The 19,342-nt window shown below is 45.4% G+C and overlaps 1 protein-coding gene across 10 annotated transcripts in view; it reads right to left on the bottom strand.

Moving 5' to 3' along the window:
• The window catches only part of Cacna1e (calcium voltage-gated channel subunit alpha1 E), a 476,043-nt gene that overhangs the window by 418,945 nt on the left and 37,756 nt on the right, over positions 1–19,342 (bottom strand). Inside the window, exon 1 of one of the 10 annotated variants that reach the window (XM_057770438.1) lies at positions 4,251–4,271. The exons of the other annotated variants lie outside the window; for them this stretch is intronic. The gene's annotated coding sequence lies outside the window, so the exon portion shown is untranslated. Of the gene's footprint in view, positions 1–4,250; positions 4,272–19,342 lie in introns of those variants that run through there. 10 annotated transcript variants of the gene reach the window in all.

The following is a 19,342-nucleotide window of genomic DNA, read 5'->3' as shown; positions in this document are numbered from 1 at the left end:
CTCTGCCCCTTAGAGGTAAATAGCTCACCCTCTGGGTGAGCAGTCTGGCCAGGTTTCATTTTTTAAGCAAACAACAACAAAAGATATTATCTATGTCGATGGGGATGAGGTTTATCTCAAAATACCTGCAAACACCCCACTATCCCGCTATCCCTTCCAGCCACTATGGGTCCTCATCATGCAGTCTTCCAACAGTTCAGGTCCTTTCCTGGCTCTGTTCGTTCAGCAAACATTTCTGGAATACCTTACCACACCAAACTCCTACATCAGAAACCCCGTAGAAGATATACACACGGTTGCTGCCCCAAAGCAGATGATCTATAGGGAGATGTCGACATTAAATAATTTATATTTACATGTAATAAACAACATAACTACAATGATTAATTATACATTGTGCTATAAATAATTTAATGACTCAAGTGATATATACAGATAATGGGCAATTATACAACAAAGTAAATTCTAAGTAGGCGAAGCGGATGTTAAAGGGTGCAGCAAATGTACCTGGCTTTATCTTAGGGTCTAGAAAGAGTGGAGGTTATCAGCCACTGTGGATGGAGGGAGAGGGGTGGTGTGGCTCCGTGTCACCGGATGGGTGATCAGAGTGTACTGCTTAGCTTCCTGTGCCTCGATTTTCCCATAACTGAGACTCCTACTAATCCCTACCTCCAGAGCTGTTGTGTGGATTCAGATGAATGAACTCCACACACATCACATGCACAAAGGGCTTAGATTAGCTCCTAGGAAAGTAAGCGGTTGTTGTTATTGCAGTTGTCCCAAGTCCTCCAGAAACCAGTTCAAGCTTCTCCTCACTGTAAACCCCACCAGAATTCACATCTGGTAAACACTCCCAGAGCATTCCGCAAAAACACCATTCATATCTCTGCAAAAGCACCTGGCAAATGTCCCTGGTTTTTATTTTACTGATCTGCATATGTGTGCTTCCTTCACTATCATAGAAGGGTCTAGAAAACCTTGACCTTGTCTGGTATTCTTTGTATTCACTGTCACCCATAGCCACAGGCACAAAGTAAGAGCCGAGAAAACCATCTGGAGTACTAGCGAAGGCATACCTTTTAACAGGCTATCAGAAGTCAAATACTGAAGCACTCTTGCACTACAAACTTGGCCCACTTGAGTATGATCCTTAATAAAATGTCTCTGTACAAATTGATTTCACGGTTTGTACACTGTCTTAGTAAGTGATGAAATACCATGACCAAGGTAACTCTTTAGAAAGTATTTAATTGGAAGCTTGTTTACAGTTTCAGAGGGTTTGTTCATTATCATCGTGACAGGAAGCATGGTGGCAGGCAGGCTGGAGAAGTAGCTGAGAGCTACATCCTGATCAACAGGCAGGAAGACAGACCGATAGACAGAGAGAGACTGGGCCTGGCACGGGCCACATCTAATCCTTCTAATCTTTTTAAACAGTTCCACTCCCTGATGACTAAACATTCAAATATATGAGTCTATGGGGGTGGGATCATTCTTATTTAAACCACCACATATATCCAGTTTGCACTGCCAAATCTGTAAGAACACTCAACAACACCGTGGGCTCCGTGCGGGTAGGCATGGGCCCTAGCTATTGTCTTAACCTGCCATAGTCTATTTGGCTTGCCATGGTAAAGTATCATAGGCCAGAAATTTAGAGAGAACAGTTCATTTTACAGTTCTGGAGACTTGGAAAAGCATGATTCATTGTCTATAGAGGACCCATTTCTACTATAGAACCAGTCCACTGTATAGCATCTCACTCTGTCCTCACATGGTGGAAGGGGCAAACAGCTCACCAGGGCTTCTTTAAAAGACCCCACTCCCATTCATGAGTGCTCTGCATCATAACTTAATTGCTTCTTCCCACCTCCTTATACCACCAGACTGGAGTTTAAGTATCAACACGTAGAAATTTGGGAGACAGAAACATTCCTTCCAACGTGCACCCCAAGATCCTGGCATGGCAGAGATGATGCATGCATTCTGCTACACGAAATAATGTGTCCCCGGCTTGTCGTTTTGCTGGGACGCTATTGTCTACGTCACTGCTCAGCCCGTGGTAGGCACGCCAACTGTAGCCTCTGCAAACCTTCTCCAGAGCAAGTGTTTTGCTTTCACCTTCTGAAAAGGTGACACCTGTGACTAACTGTGATTCTCTTTTTATTCTGGCTGCTAGGGACCGCCTCGAAGGCCAGGGCATAACTACAAAGCCATTTATGGCACGCCATGTCCTAGCTTTGTTTAATCTCAGCTGTGCTGTATTCTTTTCCCTTCGTGCCAGGCATCCTCGTGGGTCTTTTAAAAGCATTAGTTGATATATGGAGACATACAAAACTATATACACGGCTCTGGTATGTAAAAAAAATTAATATGCCCTTTTGTAAAGCGCAATTCCAGATTTATGATTGAGTCTTATATCTCTGAGTTGTAGGAAGGAGATAAATTTGCTATTCAAAGTTATTTAAGACTCTCAAAACCATTTCTTTTAGGTCATCTGTCTTTTAGAGGCAAAATATTGAATTAGCTCAAGGCTACTTCTTCTCTCTTCCCCTACTAACTAAATGATATTTGCACTTAAGGAAGGGCTTCAGTGCCTTAATGTTATTACAAAAACTGTTCTTGGATTTCCAGGGGTCTCCAGGTCAGTGTAGCTGACTGGCCTGGGCCTGAAGTTTGGTTCCTGCCTCAGATTGGCATAAGCTGCTAAGGAAATGTCCCCAGATGTGAGGGTCTTAAAACATCCACTCAACAAATTCCTGGGAAACTCTGCATTCATGATGCTATCCTTTGGGGGTCTCAAGCTCAGAGAGCCTTAGTTCCTGAGGAGAGGCTTACCCTCCCTCCCAAGGACTGACTGACGGCCAGAGCAAGGATTTTTGACATCACAGGCATCCGTTTACTCTGGCCCAGTCAGTCTAAGAAACAGAGACTGAAGAAGAATGCCATTAAGAAGACTTGGGAACAAGCCAGCTAATTTTTCCAGCTTGCAACCCCCACACTGCACTTTGTGCAAGGCTTGAATTCATGGAAATTTCCAGGCTAGAAATACCTCAGAGTCAACATCTTCGAAATGTAGACATGCAACTCTCCACTGGTGTACTTGTAGCCCTGCATAAGTAAGTAAAGAATGCCCTGACCTGAACTCGTGAAGAAGCTAAGAATCCCATGCTCAACCACAGCTACCTCTCTGCATCAGTCCTGTGTGAGAATCAAGCCATCATCTCAATCAGTCATGGTTGCCATGGATGCCAAGGCGAATATAAAGCATATACTGTGTGCCTGGCGCTTTGCATAGGCTGTCTTTACTCCTGTAAGAAGCCACAAGGAGAGTATCATTTGATGTACTCTAAGGCTGCAGAAATGGCTCTAAAAGCCATGGATCTGCGTGCATGAATGCGTTCGTGCATGTGTGTACCTGTCCACACACCATGCCTTTTGTGTCGCACACACACATGTGTGTGTGGACACTATAGGGTGATATCATGTGTCAGCCTCAATCTTCACCACCTTGTTTTTTGAAACAGGGGTCTCTCAGTGTGCCTGCAGCTTACTGATTCATCTAGTATATCTGGCCTGAAGCTCCAGGGATCCTCCTGTCTCTTCCAGCCACACTGGGAACACAGCTACAAGCCACATACCAGCTTTTTACCTGGATGCTAGGGCTCCTAGCTCTGATCCTCAGGCCTGAACACTTTGCCAGCTGAGGCATCTCCTCACCTTGTGAAAACCCAGATTCTTCCACATAGCTGCCCCCAAGATATTTCATTTCTCTCTTTTTAATAAATTCAGTGTAAATAAAGACCAGAAATAAATCTTTGGGTGGAGGGGGGGCAATGAATAAAAATGTTTCCGGGGTGTTTTTTTTATATACAATTTTGTCAAAATTAGTTTCACAGCCTCTTCCATGGATGCTGTGTATAAAGCAAGGCCATCTCTTCCCACGGGCCCTGTCCTCTAACCCCATCTGCATCCCCTTGTCCTTGTAAAACAAGGACGGACGTCAGATGTAAATTCTGAAAAGAGTTCTTACTGAAGATGCCTGATTTCTTTTTGCAGTCACCCAGCTCCACAACACTCTCTCGATGAAGCCAATATTCTCATCTCAGCTCATTTTGCCTTCCAGTAGCTTTTTTATCGCTTCTAATTCAGACATCTTTAATGAGTTTTCAGAACTCTTTGCAACAATAGGATTTGTACAGCAGGTTCTCTGTGGAGACGGTCGTCATTTGTCATCTAGTTATAAATACCTTCCTTCCGGTTATTCTCTTACATCTGGGATGCATTTTCCTCTTGCCAAGTACTCCACAAGACAATCTATCAAAAGCATTGGCGAGGCTGTTCTGCAGGCCTGATGAGAAATAAAATACTATTCTTAAGAAATCAAAGCCAGTCACAAGAGCCCTGACATACTTCTCACAGTTTAGAGCAGCGTCATGCATGCCCGCTGTGCCTGGAAATACTCAAGAGGAAAGTTAATGGACTATCTCTTATCCAGTCTTCATGAAACGATCTCTGAAATAGTCAGCTGTGGCTCTCTTCTGATGCCTCCTTCAGTGGTAAACATCAAACCAAGTTCTTCTGGACAGCTTCAAGCGTGGCTACTTTCCCACCTGACAGCCAGTCCATACCCGGTTGGGGTGCCAAACTTGAGCTTCTCAGAATGTTTTCAACCTTTTCAAGGTTACAGTGTACAACAAGCTAAATGCCTAAGTGCCCCTAAGACAAAGGGAGGAGGAGGAAGCAGGAGGTAAACCTCCTGCACCCAAAAGAGAAAGGATTTTTTTCCTTTTTTTTTTTTTTTTTCCTTTGAAGGGAGAGATGACTTGGTGCCAATTCAAAAGAGAGTTTCTTAAATGGCACTTTGAAATAGGCTCAGGGCCAAAGATCTTTGACAAAAATCTAAATTTGACTTAGAATCTGCCTTGATCCAGTTGAGTAATGGGTTTCCTGAATGGCGCCTCTCCAGGCCTGAGAGAGGCAGAAGAGCAGACCTAGCTCAGGAGGTTGGGATGTCCAGGGTTCAGTGTGTGCCCACAGTAAGACTAGCAATTTTGGGCAGGGAACCCCTCCTTCAACAGACAAAGAATGGTGTGAAGAGGATTGGGCTTTGGGGGTTGAAAACTTCCAAGCCATGATCCCTCACAGAGAAAACCTCCAAGTCTCTCAAGCAGCTACTGTGTTGTTACACAGGTAAGTGCTGGTCATAAAAAGACCACGCAGCAATGGCAGCTACCGTGATTCATCTTCATCTCTATGGTAATCCATCATAAAGGCATAGACTTTTGCCTCCATTTCTGTGAATTTAGAGGAGCCAAGCAAATTGTCTGGGGTCACAGGGAAGAGAGCTGGGAGGGAGGCTAGAGCCCCCAGTACTGATCTTTGCTTTTGCAGTCTGCAACTTAGCAGCCAGTGCTAGGGTATTTTCCCCACTAGGGCAGGTCTTGTGAAACCTCTCATCAAATGCCATCTCTGATAGCTTGGCCTTATTTTGGCAACCTGCTGACTCATCCATCCAGTTACAACAAAAAGGGAAAGATAAATATAAAAACCAAAAGAAAAGTCTAGAGTACACTGGGCGTCCTCAAAGTGCCACAGGTCTTATCAGTTCAAGTGAGAGTATGTATTGAGTCATAACTAGCCCCAAGTAGAGACAGTCAGGTCAGATCCCACACCTACAAAGCTAGTGGATAAAATCAGTTTCCAGAGCAGGGCATTGTCTTGAGCCAAAGACAGGACAACTAAGTTATTGCAATAACATATATGAATAGATAGATAGATAGATAGATAGATAGATAGATAGATAGATAGATAGATAGATAGGTGGATAGGTGGATAGGTGGATAGGTGGATAGGTGGATAGGTGGATAGGTGGATAGGTGGATAGGTGGATAGGTGGATAGGTGGATAGGTGGATAGGTGGATAGGTGGATAGGTGGATAGGTGGATAGATGGATAGATAGATAGATAGATAGATAGATAGATAGATAGATAGATAGATAGATAGATAGATAGATAGACAGACAGACAGATAGGTGATAGGTAGGTATAGATTGATAGATTGATAGATCGATAGATCGATAGATCGATAGATCGATAGATAAATAGATAGATAGAGAGATAGAGAGATAGAGAGATAATAGATAGAGAGATAAAGAGAGAGAGAGAGATAAAGAGAATGGTGGAAGGAAGGATGCAACAGGTGCTTTGGTACTAGTTTCTAACATGAAAGGCGGGTGGGAGTACCCTTGAGAAAGAACAGTCAAATGAGAACCTGGTCCCCAGTAAAAGTGATCTTATTTTCTGAAGACCTCAATCCCAGGTTCCTGTTGACTATCTGCCTTCTATTCATGATACCAGTCTGTGGCTGTGACACCAGAGAAGCAAATACATGTGTGCCCAAGATTATGGAAAGGCAGAGATGCTGCAAGAGTTAGCTCACGGGTGTACACCATGGGAAATCTGTCCTTGTCTCCATTCCCCACTATAGTCCCTTCATCCAGACCCTGTCCCCTTGAGGATACTTACAGCTACCAGCACCACCTGCATCTGCTTCAAAAGACTATCAGCTGGATCCAGGGACCATTTTCCACTAACTGTCATGAGACTAGGGAATATCATGCTCCTGGCCATGAGAAGAAAGTCCATCAAAGTAAATACAACTCCTTAAGCCTGTACATGGGGTGCCCTCACCCTAATTTCCAGACTACGTGTCCCTGACTTCATGTTAGGAAGTAGAGCATTTAAGACTGCCACTGAACTACCGAATCCACTCTGGTCTCCATTTGTTGATTTTTTTTTTTCTTTTTGGAGAACAAGCCATGTCAGTGGTCTAATTCCCAATTCCAGCTCATCAGACTTACCCATTGCTTCTGGGTTCCCAGTAGCTCTCCTAAGCTGACAGGGCTGTCCCCATAGGGGACTGACCTCAACCTCCTCCATTATCATACACACTATTAACCAGCTCTACCTCCCCAAAAAGAATGCTCAGAGCTGCTCCGCAACCATATCTAAAGTGAGTGAGACCTCCCAGGCTCCGGGTAGGAGTGGGGAGGCTTGGTTAATGAGCATTTTCAAAGGCTTCTGCAGAGCAAAGGCCAGGGAACCGCTCGTTATCCCAGCAGCTCTGTCAGCGGGCAGGAGAGCTCAGACTAGGGAACAGAAAAAGCCCTCTTCCTGCTCCTCGTGGCACCTGACTTCCCTGCAGAGGAACTAGGCTAAGACTCTGATCCACGTGAATCCACGGCCGCTACTGTCCTATCACGCATGGCAGTGCCCTCTCCAAGGAAAGCCTTCTCCTGGGGCCTTTGTGTAGTAGGTTTATCCAACTTACTCCACCTAGATCCTGTCCCCTCTGCCACCACAATGACTCCAAGACAGAGTCACTCACCAAAGGCACAGTGTCAGCCTTTTTGCTCTTGTCCAACCTTCAGAGTCTTTCTCGTACCTTCCATCCACTCGACCCTGGTGTCAAGTAGATTTGTCTATCACTTCTCTAAGATCCTTTTCTTTCTTTTTTTAAAAGACAGGGTCTATGTATGCCAGGCTGGCCCTGACTTACTGTGTAGTTGAGGATGGCCCTGAACTTCCGCTCCTCCTGCCTCTGCCTCCCAACCACTAAGATTATAAGTGTTCACCAGCACAACAGTTTGTCATGCTGGGGATGGAACCAGGGCTTCTTGCAGGCTAACCAAACACTCTGCCCACTGAGCTACAACCCCAGCCCACATGTTCCTTTTGTTAACCTCACCCTACCTCTGGTTTACAGCTATTCTCAACGTGAGGTTTCTAGCATGCCTACCTGTGCCAGGCTGTCCTCACCCTCGTGACGAGAGGCAAGCAAAATGCACCCTTGCCGTGTGCTTAATGCTCCAGTGCTCCCTGGAGTATCTAGTTAAAGTTGTACGTCAGTAGGACGTTCATCCTTGCTAGGTGTCTTTCTCACCCTGCCCTGCTCCTGCCTCTATGTTCTTACCTGTTCCTTCTAGAAGCACTTCCTCAACCCTTACTTCAGGGTCTGCTTGTGGAGACCATTTCCAAATGAGGCTTCCCTATGTCCTTCTTTAGCCATGCTGGCTAGCACTGTCCTGCTCCTCCAAGCTCACAGCAATGAACGCCTCACAGGTACATCTTGTGCAGGCATCTTGCCTCTTGTCTTCACAAGGACACTGTGTCCTTTAAACACAGCAATGGTGTTTTAAGTTCCCTATAGCCTTTTGTACAAGATGAGATACAAAGCTTGACCTCGAGACTTATTGACTGGGACTTGAAGGCACACAGACCTATTTGTCGCGTATGGATGATACAGCAACACAGAACAACGAGCTTCAGAAAGGCCAAGTTAAGGTGGCCATCTGAGTCATGCCTTGATTCAGTTGTCGCTGTGATAGGATTCCTCAAATAAAATGGAGTCACAGAGCCTTCAAAATCTCCAGCATCTGTAATTTCTCCTATCTCTTCCATACTCTCCCCCATTTCCAAGTTTCCTTTCTTGGTGTTTGTTCCTAAATCCTGTTCGCAGACTGCCATCTCTACTAGCATAAGGTCTCAACAGGGATGTTTGTGTCTCTAGAGGATGGCAGAATTCCAGGGAGAAGGGAAACCCAGAACAACACTCTTTTTATAAAGGCTCAGCACTTTTTAAAGAATATGTGCGTATTTCATCATGCTATTGGCTTCACCCATCTCTTAGGAAATGGATGAAGCAGGGAATTGTTGTCTTTCTTCTACAAATGAGGTGCCTGGTGTTCAAAACAAAGCTGAGAACCTCATCCAAGCCCACGCCTGCTGGGGAAACTTACAAGTCTTTGACTTTGGGGGAAAAGAATCAGCAATGGAACAGATCCAGAGCTGTGAAGTTGAGATGGGAACAAGGCACCTGGCCTTATAGCCCTGATGAAAGACCAGAAACTACTGGAGAAAATCTAAACAAAGGTAGACTAAGTAAGGTAGATTCATTTAGTACCTATCAATTCCAGACACTTCAACATAGTCCTATAAAGAAGGCACTATTAGCCCCATTTTACAGATGAACAAACTCCAAGGGTCAGGGATGAGTAAAGATAACAATCTAGAAGTCAATAAATAAATATATATTCTGGAGCTCCTGTATATGACAGACACAGTACTGAGTGCTGGATACACTTAGTGATTTTAGCAGCATCCATTTGCAGAGTAGGGAAGTAGTGTGATCTCCATCAGTAGATGTGGAAACCAAGTCTTGTTAGCAATAGCCTACTGCCAATCATCTTGTAGATAACAAGAGCTAGAAAAGGGAATTAAAGATCAAGTCTAACCCCCTTATAGACAAGGGAAGAGTTGAGTTGCAGACAGACGGTTGCACAAGATGGGCACTGGGAGAGGGGCATGGTGATTGGGGTAGAAGTACTTGCGGATGACAGGGAGGAACCATCCGTTCTGGATGGTTTCAAGGGAACAAAAATGCCCCTTTTCACTTTGCCTCGGCTCAGAGGCAGCTCCAGCAACAACTGTCTCTTCACCTTCTGGGATGATGCTGAGCATGCCAGAGAATTATAGAAAAAGGAATCAAACAGCCAAATCTCCTGGCCTGAGAGACCCCATGGCATTCACTGATGATTTCAGGAATAGGGGCCAAGAGCAAAGCAGAAAGCTTTGGGAAGATAGCATCTTTAAATGTAATGGAAGTTTCCAAAGCTTTCTCAGTATTTCTTTCCCAATGTAGTACATCGCCTCGGGGAAGAGAAACACAGGAGACTTGGAGGAGAAGTTCTTAGTATTTGAATTTTCAAAGTCTGGTAGGAGGAGATGTCAAATCTGTGTGTGGACCTCAGACTGGAGCAGCAACAGAAATGCTGCCCAAGTTTCTGAAGACTGAGAAAGGAAAAAGTCAGAGTGAGACTGGGAGGGGGAGTGGGTTCCTGATACAGAAAAAACAGTTAGCCCTGGGCCTAACTCAACAACCTGGAGTGGCGGGGCGGTAGTGGTGCATACTTTTAATCCCAGCACGCAGGAGGCAGAGGCAGGGGGATCTCTGTGGTCTACAAGAGCTAGTTCCAGAACAGGCTCCAAAACAAAACAAAACCAACCTGGAGTGTACAAAGCCCTCCAACAGGATTAGGAGATCAGAGAGCACTGACAGCTCCCGCCCTTTCCCTGGCAGAGCCCTAAGGGAGACAACAAGATTTCAGAGGAAAAATAATAATGCTACAGTGTATCCAGAGAGATGCTGAGCTTTTATTTTTTATGCCTTAAAAGTTGAGATGTGACTCACAAACCACAAAATTCATCATGTTAGAGAATGCAATTCAGTGGTCTTCGCTCTGTTTAGGATATGCAACCCTGATCACTATCTAATTTCAGAAAGTTTCCATTCCTTCTCCCACCAAGAAATCCTGTCCCAGTGCGTGGGTAGGCGCTCCCAGCGAGTGGGTAGATGCTCCCATTGCATGGATAAACACTCCCAGTAGGATCCTTCTCTGGACATCTGGAGGTCACAAATGTCTCTAAAGATGTGAATTTTCTAGGTGTTCCATAAAAACAGAATCATTCCATACATGCCTTTATGGCTGGCTTCGTCACTTACCTAAAGGTTTCAAGAACCATACTCATGTATGGTTACCTCATTCCTTTTTAGAGTTGAGTAATATTCTCTCATATGGCTATACAAATTTTCATTTATCTAGTTATCAGTTAATAGACATTGCATTGTTTTACTCTGAGGCTGTAAAAATTATACTAGTACAAGTATACACATACAACTTCTGTGTGGATTATATAGATTTCCTTCTCCTTGTATATACCTAGAAGTGGAATTTCCAGGTAGTCCTATGTTTAAGTTTATGAGGAAACAACAAGACCCTTTTCCATGAAAGGCTAGACTAGAGCGATGATTTGAACAGTCCCGTGGGAGGAACCATGCCCCAGTGACCAAGGAAGCATCATAAACGCTATGATCCCTGTGTTCTGGATGACAGATGAGTCAGAAGACGTAGAGAAAGTCAACAGTGCTCAGCAGCAAGCTGGAAGACTGAATAGCTGTATATCCAGTCGGCAGCTTCCAGGGCATGGCAGGCGTTCCCTGTGTTTAGCTTTTACCCAGGAAAGGTTTCAGACCCAATAAAATTGAGTTTCCCTTTCTAGCAGAATGGGAATCTACTCTAGAAATTGAATTGATAAGATTACATTTCATGCACACCTACATTTGTGAGTAGACCTGGGAACCCACTACAAACTTCACAGCATGAAAACAGCACACCAGGGACCAGAGAATCGAAAGGAAAAATTTTAAAACTACTCACAGGCCAGGTCTCTCGGGTACACATTCAAAATGGAAGAGCACAGACAAGCAGGCAAAGACTGGAGCTGGGAAGGTAGCCTAGTGGACGCTGAAGTCTATGCCCCTTCCAGTGGCCGCCTAGGCCCACTGTAGTTCGTTTCTGGATCCCCCTATTACCCTCCATTCCATCCCTTGGGACTGCTTGTTACACCCGACACCTATGAGGAATGTTGAAATCACCATGCCTTTCTTTGCCTATGCTCTTCTTTCTGCTTTCTTCCCTCACACACACAACACATCGTACATGGAGACCAAGTGCAGATGTCACTTCCTTCAGTGAGTTGTTTCCTGACCTCTAGAGGAGTTCAGCCATCCGGTAGCTTTGTTCTCTTGGGGCTGCGCACTTTGTATCATCCTTATCTGTTAATATATCTCTATCTTTTGCCACAATTCCAGCTCTAGGGTACCCTCTAATTTGATTGCTTCTCGTGCGTTTAGCCCAGAGTTCATGTTCCACAAATATCCGTTGATTGAATTACCTAGGTCAACCATCTATTATGTAAATAAGGGGCTAAGGTCAGGAGAAGCAGAGATGTATTCAGGATCCCAGCAGTTGAGGGCAGCAAAGCCAGCGCTCAAACCTAGCGCATTCAGGACACTTTCAAGGGACAGGCAGAAGCTGCAGCCGAGTAAACTATCTAATGTCACGTAAAATTCCTGCTGGTCCCACACTGATCCCCAAGTTTCTGATAAGAGGAAGATCGTGTCACAAGTGAGGAACATCTCTGCCATATGCATTAGACTGGTATTTGAAGGAAAGACATATGGAGAAATGTTACGAGGACATTATGTAGCGAGCTGGTGTGCTTCTGAGGGAGGGCAGTTTATGGCCGTCTGCTTTACGTTGACATGAAATGATAATTCATTATGAATAAATCGAACCTAATACACAGTTCTGTCTGTGATGACCAAGTTCTCCTCTCCCTCACCAACATTCCTCCTGTGAAAGAAAATGTTCACACTGAACACATTTCCAAAGCAGCAAGATTTTCTTAGAAATCTCTATGGCAGGATAACCCTTCGCGTTCTTTGGTTCATTGGATCACCAGACTGTAAGGAATCTCTTTCTAGTATCTACAGTAAACCTCTCCTGCAACCTTGGAAGGTCTCATGAGCTTCAGAGCAGGTGAGATTTCATGACACACATTTTAAAATGTCCCTTTCTGTGATGTGATGGAAACCATTACTACACCCGATGCTGCCATTTCCAGCAAAACAGAACAAAATGTGAAAATGTGTAGACTCCACCAGTAGTGTACACGTCCAAGGACCCCCAGAAATAGTATTTGTCAAGGAACAAGAGTAGGGGGAAGAACATAAGTGCCCCAAACCAGAGAGAGGCCACTGTCAGTCTTGTCCTCTCGACAGTTTGGAGAGCTTCCCCATTCCCTGGTCTGCACTGATGGCCAGAGCTCACTGCTCTGAAGGCCTTCTCATGTCCTCTCTACTCTTCTATCTCCATCCTCCTTCCTCCCTTCCATCCTGCGGATGGCCAGACTGCTCTCTTTATGACACAGAGAACCCTTCACCAGCAAATCTCTCCCCCTCCATCTCACGGCAACTGTGAACATCTGCTCCACCACCATCCGCTTCTCCACTCACCCTGACTAGGCAGCAATAAAATATCCCTCAAAGAAACTAAATCAACCTCCCTGTCACACAATCCCATAACCCCAAGAGTCAACAATTTAGAGATGGCATCTATCAGGGTGGACACTCGTGTCCAGGGAGCAGGCCAATCATTACATCTGGATAGCAAAGCCATTCTGTCATTCAGGGCTCACCTATGTAACTTTGCAGGAAAAACCAAAGCCCTTCCGTTAGCCTTTGTTTGAACTGAGATTTCCCAAAGAGGAAAGAGGAGGCGTTCTTCTGGTAATACACAGGCAATCCTGTCCATGAATTACCACCATCAACTGAGTAACTAGGATCACAGGGGTGCCTAGCAACACCCTTCATCTCAAAACAAGAAACAAAAATGGGGAAACAGGGACAGCACAGGCAAGGAGCCCAAAATCGAGCTGACAGAGGAGCCAGCTCTGCTCATCAGGTAGGTTGAGAAGAATCAGATTTATTTATCTGCCTCAGTTTATGTATGCAAAGATGAGAATAAAATACAATCTGGACATAAAAGATGCTTCAAGTCTGGATATGGTGGCACGCACACACACACACACACACACATACACACACACACACACAAACCCGATCTTTGGGATGTGGAAACATGAGGGTGAGTTCAAGATCAGGCTCAGTGCTATAGCAAGGCCAGCCTGGGCTACATCTAACCCTGCCTCTGACAAAAACAAATGAAAGGAGAAAAGGAAGGAGGGAGGGAGGGAGATGAGACCCCCAGAGTGCCCATCTGATGAATCCTGTCCCTAGTTAGCAATCATAAGCTTGTATTCATTCCTGGGGGGTCTGCAGCCATAAAAGAAATGCCAGCTTCATCTACAGGAAGAAAGTTGACAGCCAGGCTTTCCAGACATGCCCCAGACCAGTTTGCACAGCTGAGCCCTTGGGGTTAATCCAAGAACAAGAGTAAAGACTCCCTCCCAGCAGTGGGTAGGTGAGGACGCAGCAGGTGGAAGGGAGGAGGGGGAACAGCTTCAATGGAAGCAATCACAGGAGCTGCTAAAGAGCCAGGACCAGGAAGCCTGAGAGAGGGCAGCTCCAATTATTGGTAAAATAATCAGAAATAAACAGTCACTTGCCCAAGTACAACTTCTCCATACCCTCTAGCTGAGCCTCTTTGCTGCTCTGATTATATTTAGAACCAATTTGAGCAACCAGGTTATTTTGTCCATTGGAGCCAAACAATGCTGTAAGCACTCCTACCAGAGCTTAGGAGGAAGGGAAACAAGTGTGGAGAAGCTAACCTCCCCCATGGCAGTCCCAGGCAGAGGAAACCCCCCAGGATGAGGTAGGAGCCACCATGGTGGGAGCACACACAAGGGGAGAGCCTAGAATCGCTCCCACCCTGGCTATTGCTCAGTGGACTTTCAACAAGGCTGAGGCCCTGGGCCCAAGACTTTCAGGGAAGACCTGGGTCTCTTTTCTCAGAAAGGCCTGGTGGCAAGCTGGGCAGAGGTAGCAGCATGCATGTCTTCTAGGGACAGCCAGATTCTAGGCTGAAACCAACCTGATAAGGGACTAAAGTAAGCCAAGATTCTCCCATGCACCTTGCTGTCCCAAACCCCAGGCATAAGACTATACACTAAACTAGAAGGTGGCTAGCATGGTTATATATACAGTCAAATGGGGGATATACACCTACTATTATCTCACAGTCAGCTTCCAGACACACAACTGAAGGCAACAGTGAGGGAACAAAATATTTGGAGGAAGTCTTGCCATTCTCCTGTGTCCTCATTCTTCCTAAAAGTTCAGAGAAAATTAACTCTCTTCACAGTGTCTCAAGTCACCCGGACCTTCCTGATACATTTGCATGTAGAGAACATGTCAGCAATTGAGCCAAGACCGCTCACAAATTTCCGGTCCGTCTGCTGCCACTCAGCGCCAAGCGCCCTGGTGGCCCTGGAAACACATACGCAAGCAAGACTTACCCAGACCTGCTTTTGTGTAGCTCACAGGTCAGAAGATTGTCTGGGGGAAGCAACAGCCTTGGCCTCAGCAGCAGTCAGCTCAGACTTCTCAGGAGAAGTGTCCAGAAGCTCCCACTACTATATAGATTATATAATAAGAGCCCACTGCAGGTGGCCGGGCACTGCCTACCAGTACAGGTGCCTCACTTTGTTCAATAGCTGTGTTCCTGAGAAGTGTGGTGTGGGAGGTATTATTAAATGAGAAAAGTGAGGTTGCAAAAACAAACCTATATGGTGATGTCACCATTTCAAAAGCTTTGCTTTTGAGACAAAAACTTGCTAGACTGCCTAGGTCGGTCTAAAATCATTGGATCAAGCCTTTCCCAGCTTCCCGTGTAACTGGGGCTGTAGATGTGAACCATTGTACCTAACTTGACGAACTCGGCTTTTCAAAACAATGACGAAAATAATTCTGTACATCTCAACATTTTAAGTAATTCTATGACAGGAAGAGACAAACAACTCATATCAGGTTGTGAACTTGAGGCAGGGGTTCCTCTACGGTATCACTAAGAATGTAGAAGAAATGTATTGCCAAAGGAGAAAGGGGGAGGTGGACCACTTAAGACAACTTGGCATATGTTGTATGAGAGCCTGGATGATAATTTGAAAATGAGTTGTTATGAAAAATGGGTTTAATCCCTTTCTGTTCTGCTGCCCAGCCTCAGAGGCACCTGACCTCTGCCTCTGGTGGCTCCACACTTGGCAATGCCTCTTGTCTGCTTGGCACTGGCATCTCCAACCATGCAGTTACTGGTTTATGAGCAACCCTGTGAAGACCAGGGGCTGAAGAGAGATGGCTTCAAGGCTAAGCGTGCGTACTGCTCTTGCAGAGGGCTCAAGTTTGGTTCCCGGCACCCCTATCAGGAGGTTCACAACTGCCTATGGGATCCAGCACCTTCTTCTGGCCTCCATGGGCACCCACACATATGTGCACATACCCACACCCAGGCACATACTGAGACCCATAATTAAAAAGTAAATCTTTACAAATGAAAATGAACACTGGATCCAGAGGATGCCCTGGCCTAAGCTCTTGCACACTGTCTCACGGAACCCTTACCAGTACCCTATGGAGTAGGATCCATCATTTTCCCACAGTTTTCTGGTGAAGTAACTAAAGCTTGCAAAGATAAAGATCTCACCCAGAATCACTTAGTGCTTAATACTAGGCAAGGCTGGAGATCACCTAGCACTAGTACTAGGCAAGGCTGGGGATCACCTAGCGCTAGTAGTAGGCAAGGCTGGGGATCACCTAACACTAGTACTAGGCAAGGTTGGGGATCACCTAGCAATTAGTATTGGCAAGACTGGGAGTTAAACCCAAGTAACCATCTCAAGGCCCCTTCCAACTGAATTACATTGTTGGGTTCTCTCTTGGGGACCATTCTACTGTGTGACATCTGTCACTTCCTCTGTGTTTTTCCCACGGCAGCCCCTCTCTGCTGCTTGTGAATCAAGTCACTAGAAGCTCTGTCTGAGCTCTGACCTTCCTCAGACTCATCTCCCTACTGGACAGAGCCAAAGCTCTGGCAGCTGTGGCTGGGATCCTGAGCCTTGCCTGGTAGGGATTGTTTGGATCACTTTTCCCAGGGCTCTGACAAAATGCCTAGAAAGGGCAACTTGATAGAAAGTTATTAGAAGCTTATTTTGGCTCACAGTTAAACTTAAGGGTGAAGTCCATCTTAATGGGGAAAGTATGAGGACCAGAGGGACCCTCAGCTGCGATGGCAGGAACACAAGGCACCTGGACACACTGAGTCCACACTCAGGAAGCAGGAAGGGATGGATGGTCATACTCACCGAGCTTTATATATATTCATTCTGGGACCCAGGACCCCAGTGGATGGAGTGGTGCTACCTACATTAAGGAGGGGTCTTCTCTCTTCAGTTAACCCCTTCGGGAAACATTCATAGACACACCCAGAGGGTGTTTCCGTGGTGATTTTGAGCCCCACTGACAATAAAGATTAACCATCCTAAAACCATTCACTGGCTTTTGCTTGGCCAGTCCCATTTTCTAGGTGTCTTCATAGGCAAAATTCTATTTTTCTTTCCTCTCCCTTTTCCCTTTCCCACTGTGGAACTTGGACTCTCAAAAGGCATCCCCAAATCTTCATTCCCTCACCGGAACGTTCTTGGTTCCTAGCCCTCCTGTGTGCCTTCCCCTTTCCCTCCATGTGCATTTGCTCTGGGGGTGAGATCTGGCAATCACCCCTCACGCTGTAGCCATCCTTGGCACTCAGTGTCTCTTACAGGACAGCGCTATTTGCCATGAGGTGGGATAGAGGCAACAAACTCTATGCATGAAGAATTGAGGTCCCTCTGTCCCAAGGAAAACATCATGAAAGATACTGATTCTGATAAGGCAGACTTCTCAGTGCCCTCCTTTGAAACAACCCTGTTTCTGATTGCTTTGTCGCCCCTCTGAGCATTCAGTTTGAGAGACCAGCACCTCCCTGTCATGCCCCGATCTGCCCCAGAGCTTTCTCCATATTATTTGCCAACATCTAACAGATTGTATAGCCTGTTTCATATTTATGTCCTCTCTCCATAACTAGATTATGCCTCTCACTTGGAACATACACAATACGCATTCATTTCATTCACCCAACAATGTCAACAAGCAAATGACAAGAGACTCTGGCTTTATAAATAAGGACAAGGCTATCCTCTGCATTTACTCAATTTGATACAGATATATATAACGTGTAAATAAAGTCAGATTCCAGTTTGTGTCTCCTAGGAAAGTAGCAAACAGCTAAGGAAGTTCATAGGCATTTAGGAGCTCAGAAACATGGCAACCTACAGGTCATATCAACTAAGTGTTCATTCTAATAGCTGTAGGATCTCTGCAAATTCCTTATAAGCAAATGAAAATGGCCTTTCTTTCTCCAAACTTCCATCACCGCTCTTTTTCACGTGTGTACACATTCATTGACACTCATTCTATGGAGAGATAGAGTTCACCATTTGAATCTATTTGATCATTTCACTTGGCCAATCAACTACATTGGCAACTACTTACACTATGCCTCTTTCAGGACGCATTGCCTTAATGCCCCCCATCCAAAGGGTCTATACTCGGTTTACCTGTCCCATATCTCTTACCACTCTGTTCCTTACCTATCAGTACACTCATGCCAAACCACTAGTGGGTCCCCAACACATCATACTACCTCCCTCAAGAACATGCATATTGTCTCCACTATCTGGAATGATTCCCTTCATCTTTTATTTAAATAATCTCACAACATCTTTCAGACTTCAGAGTAGAAATGAGTTTATATAGAAACTCAGGACGAGGTGTTGGGCTCTCAGATCACCTTCACTAAATTGTAGCAGTTGGTACCCTCTCTACTGTGTCTGCCTGGTCACTGTCTATGTATCCTACTAGACAAGGCCACCTGAAGGCCAACCCTGGGGAGCTACAATTCAATGCTTGTGATATATAAATAAAGACCTCTCCCAAGCCCCCAGGGAGACGACATCCTACAGGCCAGGCCGTTCAGGTTAATAGAGGAAGCCAGCGGCTCCTCCAAAGCCAAGTAATTGACCAACCTATTAATTCTTCATGTGTGTGGCTGGAGGTGATCTACATGAGATGTAGCAGACAGGGGCACAGACAATACCCAGTGTTGTCCCAAAGCCAGTACAGTCTTCCTGAAGCCCCAGAGACAGGCATCCAAGGTCAGTCCAATTCTTCTCCCTGCCTTCCTCTGATCTGACCTCATTAGTGTTGCCAGGCATCCACCCACTTGTTCCTCTCCTTCTGTCTGCACTGAGCCCCACACCCTTCTCAATAAGAAAGGATGCCTTGTGTGATAGGGTTCATCAGAGTCCTGTTTCGAGAACTATCGAAGAGACGGTGGCACAGTCTCCCAGGAGCTCACAGTCAGTCAAGAGCCCGTCACTCTGCAGTCGTAACCACCACCTCCACCCACAAGCCAAGAGAGCAATTTAGCTGACATCTACAAACCGTGCTGCATTCCTCTGATACCGCTCTCCTCTTCACACCTTAAGATAACATAGACGCTAACAAGTGGTAGAGGAGGCGGGAAGGGGAGAGCCCAATGCATTCATTATTCAAATTTATTCTTGTTTAACTTCAGAAATAATAATGAGAAATTCAATATTTCTAGAGAGACTGCCTAGGTAGGAGACCTTAAAATTTCTTTGACAGAGCTAGAAAATATAGTCTTCATCTCTCTTTGATCTTGCCTCTTGTAATTATTTAACTTCATAATGTTCTAGTCTACCAATAAATAGAATTGAAGTCAGAAAAGGATGTTGTTAATGCCAGTGGGAGTGGCCACCCTCCCCAGTCCATGCTCACCCCTATTTGTTTAGACATCAGAATCTTGCACTGTTCTGCATCCTATTAAAGACACAAAGAATTTGTATAATCAAAAGGCCCATG

The sequence above is a fragment of the Chionomys nivalis genome, chromosome 5 (genome assembly GCF_950005125.1).
Source record: "Chionomys nivalis chromosome 5, mChiNiv1.1, whole genome shotgun sequence".
Classification (NCBI taxonomy): Eukaryota; Metazoa; Chordata; class Mammalia; order Rodentia; family Cricetidae; genus Chionomys; species Chionomys nivalis.
Note: the sequence above shows the minus strand (reverse complement) of the source record. Positions and strands in the feature narration are given on the sequence as shown.